This window comes from Arvicanthis niloticus, chromosome 25 (genome assembly GCF_011762505.2).
Source record: "Arvicanthis niloticus isolate mArvNil1 chromosome 25, mArvNil1.pat.X, whole genome shotgun sequence".
Classification (NCBI taxonomy): domain Eukaryota; kingdom Metazoa; phylum Chordata; class Mammalia; order Rodentia; family Muridae; genus Arvicanthis; species Arvicanthis niloticus.
Window position 1 is genome coordinate 31,585,128 of NC_133433.1, and position 4,875 is coordinate 31,590,002.

Below are 4,875 nucleotides of genomic sequence, written 5' to 3' on the forward strand. Positions count from 1 at the left end.
CTGGATGGCAATAACACACTGACAGTTAGCCATCACATCAGATTGCCCACCAGAAGCAAGACCAAAGCCTACTCCTTCTAACTTTGGTTAACAAGCAGCAGCCTGGACATCAGTGGGAAATTTCTAGACTCCAGGCCTATTGTCAGAAGTACTGGGGTAGAATTCACTAGATCACTCTTGCCTGGGAGACTCACCAGTATGTAGTAAGTGAAAGCTCCTTTGGGACGTTCACTGTTATCACTATTCTCCTACCAACTGATCTATCTCCCAGTCAGACTCACAAGAGTTTAATTATCAGAAATTGTTATACCTATGAACAGCAGCATCACTGGCGCCATGGCCTGTGACTGGGCAGCGTGGATGCTGGAGAGCCAGGACAGTGGGGCAAAGATGCATCAGCAGCAAAGAATTCCTGAAGTAGAAACAACAAAGTGGAACGGGAGCCGAGGCTAGAAGCGCGCGCCACCCTCTTCGTGAGTTACTCCAACATTAAAAGAGTCTCTGTCCCACAGAAATATTTATTCGAGAGGAAAACAAAATGAACATTTTATGTTTCATCTGTTTTGACAAATACATAATTGCCCCAGAGCCTGGCAAATGTTTGCCTTGTTGTCTCAAATGAAAACTGACTAAATGTGACATGAGTTTAGAGTTAATCCCTACTGGAGCTAGGATTTGCTGCCGAGCAGCTGCTTCTTATTGTCATTGCTTGGGGATCACGTACTGATTATTACAAACTTATTAAGTGTCTTCAGGAGGCTATCAGGGAAGCTGTTTGAGACTGTCTGTAAAAGTTCCTGAGTTTTATCACACGACTTCTGCTTGGTTCTCTTGATCTCGGGGTGGTTTATATTAAATAACTGAGAGATTTAATCAGTAAGAATGAACATGCTTCAAAAATCTGAAACAGGGCTATTTTAATCAGTGTATTTTCACTTAAATTACTTTTAACTTACTTTTCAAAGAGAGATTCCAGATTTCTAGCATTTCTAATTTTTCCCCCTTAAAATATTACTTTGAAGTGTGCACAAATCACAGACGGTGGCCCTATCTGTATAATGCAATCACAGGTTTAAAAAGAGAACATTCTGCCAACATATAATGACTTCCTGCCATGTTCAACTAACACACAGCACCCCTGAATGTGTACCTCAGTCATGAGCCAGGCTACAACAGTTCTCAAAAGCCTTCCACCAGTACTCAGGCACTTTCTTCTCTGGACTCCAAACTTTTTCTTTTAAATCTTTATGTTTCTCAAGTCCCTACTGTCAGCCATTCTCATTAAATCCTTTCCTGACCTGTACCTCTGCTGAATATTAATGGCATGCAGTATATTCATTGCTCAGTAGACTACAGAATTCCTATATATTACTGATGTTCATTCTACAGCCTGATGACAGTTTGCCTAAAATTATATATATATATATATATATATATATATATATATATATAGAGAGAGAGAGAGAGAGAGAGAGAGAGGTCTATATTATATATAAAATTTAAAATGTAAATATATGTATATTACATGGACTTGTATATGTATGTGTGTCTCTGTATGTGTGACAATATGTATATATTATTCCTAAAGACTATACAGAATTTCTATAGCTTCATTCAGTGTGGGCTAACTATGGCCTAGGTTGGCCTGGCTAAGATCTTTGTTTCCATCTCAGGACATCTATACAAGGATATATATTCTCTTTTAAAGTAGGGTAGTTCCAACAGAGTTTGCTGTGCAAAGCATAGGGTTAATTATTTTTTTGTGAAGAGTACTGCAGTGACTTCAAGGCTAATGCCATTCAGAGGTAAGAAATTTTAAGCACTGTATCTGGTGAACTGGGTCAAATATGGAAATTTAGCTGATTATTTGCAAGTCATTGTAATTTTATTTTTAATGTGCAATTTGTATATAGCAAAATATACATATTTTTGAAATTATGTATGCATATGTACGTGTGTGTGTGTGTGTGTGTGTGTGTGTGTGTGTGTGTGTGTGTGTGTATGGTACATGTCCCAAACTGTGTCTGGAGTCAGAGCTGTCTCTAGCTAGCATATGGGCTCCCAGAGATGGAACTCATGCTATCAAGTCTGATAGCAAGTACCCTATCTCATGGGTCATCTCGTGAGTCCCAGTGCACAGATCTTACATTTCCATTCATGCTGCTTCATCATCTGACACAAGGTACAGAATACTTCTATTATTCTGTAGCTTTCCTGTATTCCTTGAGGACTTCTTACTTCAAAAAAAAAAATGTCAATATTCATGTGCTCATGCACTGACCTAGAGAACAAAAAAAATGTCTCAGGTAGGCCAGCTCAGGTGATTTGAGTTCAATATCTTTTTTTTCCCTCACAAAAAGTCTTTATTTAGCAAGTTTAAAAAGTAAAGATAGACACATACGCTTTTATATAAATGGGAAAACCCAATACGAGTCACAGAAGCAAAATAAAGAGGTCAGAGGCTGAGAAGATAACAGAAGACAGAGAATGCTAGTGTTATACTTTAGTATCCCCAAAGCTGAATGTGGAAGTAAAAAGTTCTACACTAAGAAGGCTTATATAAATTATATGAACTGTAATTTTTCTGTAAAAGAAATATAATTCATATAATTCTGCATAGAACAGAAGATATGCCCAAGCAACATGTCGTATTTGTTCAAGGCCACCGAAAGTCATGGGTACTGGGAACAATGAAAAAGCTCAACTCTGCAGAAGGCTGAGTATGTTTCAGTTTGGTATTCTAATAAGCTCAAGACTGTAAACTATTCTTATACAAAAGCAGTAATGGCAGGCAAATTTCTGTAGGAATTCCTGTGTTTCTGGTTGGCACATTATCTACTTTCTAATACGGTGAAATTAATACAGACATTTGTAAAAGGTTGTGCAAAACTATTGTATTTACAAAAATGGCACAAAAGTGAATTCAATAGTCAGTGCACATGCACACCCATTCACGTCTTCAGCAAAGAAAACCGTCCCCACACACTGCAGAACAAGGAAGAGCACTAGCTTCAGTGACAGCTGGTAAGCACTGGTGTCACACAAGTCACACCAGAACAGGCAAATATCACCCAAGTAAGATGCTCTTATTAAAGCTGGGACAGCAGGTTTAAGGCCGTCAAGTCCAAGCAGTTATTCAAATCTTTTGCAGCCCATTTACTTGTTGCTTGGATTATGTGACTTGTCTTTCAACTGGTGGTCGTAAACTTCTGTCTTACAAAATTCAAAAGGAAGATACAGAAGAAATCAATACAGAGGTTCTATTAAATAAGAGTAACATACAAAGCTGTAACTATGAGACAGTAAAGAAAGCCAGAGCATTAAAGCTGTAAAACTCGCTTGCTACTTGTTGGAGCCAGCCCTACACCAGCTGGGTAATATGTACAATCATTGTCACGTCATTTACTTATGTTGCTGTTACATGTCCTTTGCATCAGTGGACTGTGAAACTAACCAAAACCTCTACACATGTGTGCTCCCTTACAACAGTAACACACACTACCACTACCTGCAAAGCTGTCAGTCTCAAATGACAGAGAGAGTGAAAGGAACAGAAGTGGGTAAGTAACGTAGTAAGGAGAAATGAAGGACATTAGAAGACTCATGCAGTTCAGCTCTTTTAATCAGCCAGCCAGCTTGTTAGCAACCAGGGATGGTTTCTGTGGGGAAGAAATCTCGCGGGTGGGGGGAGGGAGTCCGGCGGCGGCGGGGGGGGGGGGGGGTCTCGGCGGCGGGCTTCCCATCCTGCCCGGAAGATCCCACATTCAGGCAGCTGTTGGTGGGTGGGCTGGCGGCTGCATCGGCAAGGTTCCAGGGTTCCAAAAGCTGGGAATCTGGCAGAGAGACCATGCGACACGAAGAGTCCGGTTTTCCAAAGCTTTTATTGTTCATGACATGGTAAATGGATGTAGGTGGTACGCACTTCTCCCCCCCCCCAAAAGGCCAGGGGAGTCTCATTTTATAGGGAAGGGAAAAAGGGGAGGGAATAACTTAATTAGCCACTCCCCTGGCCTTTTGATAATTCATTAATATTTAAATCTCTGGAGGTAGAGACTTGTTAATCATGCCCTCTACCTGTGTCCTACGTGACTGAAGGTGGCAGGTTAAATGGAGTTACCTCGTCCAAGGCCCAACAGGTTTCCGCTGAGGGAGGTCCTGTGGAGTGGGAATGTGGTCACCAGTGACCTCTGTCTTATCCGGGGCTGCAGCAGGAAGCTGCTTGTTCTTCATCTTTGCTTTTGCCATGTTGTAGTCCCCAGAATCAAAATACTTTTGCCCTTTCTGCAATCTTTTCCTTAAACAATCAGAACCACCAGGCTTTGGTCCCAAATGAGGATACCTTGCTTTTAACTTTGCCTCTTCAGCCTTCTCTGGACCAGTTACTTTATCTTCCATTTCCTTTTGCTCCTCCGCAGGCACTGCCTTGGGGACATCCGTGGACATGGTGCTCCTTCTATCCGCGTGCCTCCGGCCCTGCGACGTCCGAGGACTTCCCTGAGTCTAATATTTTAATGTATATCTAAATACATAGACATAGATGATGCTGCCCAACCGACTGATTTTTTGGGTGTGTTTTGCTCAGTGTGGTGCTTTTGACACACACACACACACACACACACACACACACACACATATATATATATATATATATATATATATATATATATATATATATATATTTCTACCAGTAATGTGTGGAGTTTCTATTGATTGTTTTTGCTTTGCTGAATCTTATTTCACTGTGAATACACTAGTTGAGCCATTAAGTTTCTAGTGGATGGCTGATCTGTTTCTTTTTTTTACCCCCTAAATTATTGCTAATAAAGTTGCTATGGACATTACATAGAAGGCCTATGGTAGACAGTGTCGTATGAT

The 4,875-nt window shown here is 40.7% G+C and overlaps 1 long non-coding RNA gene across 1 annotated transcript; it reads left to right on the forward strand.

Annotated features, from left to right (window-relative positions):
* Positions 1–3,517: 3,517 nt before the first annotated feature.
* Positions 3,518–4,288, forward strand: LOC143438406 (uncharacterized). The gene is made up of 2 exons (XR_013107264.1): positions 3,518–3,655; positions 4,137–4,288. It is a non-coding gene; the product is annotated as an uncharacterized LOC143438406 (long non-coding RNA).
* Positions 4,289–4,875: the final 587 nt, after the last annotated feature.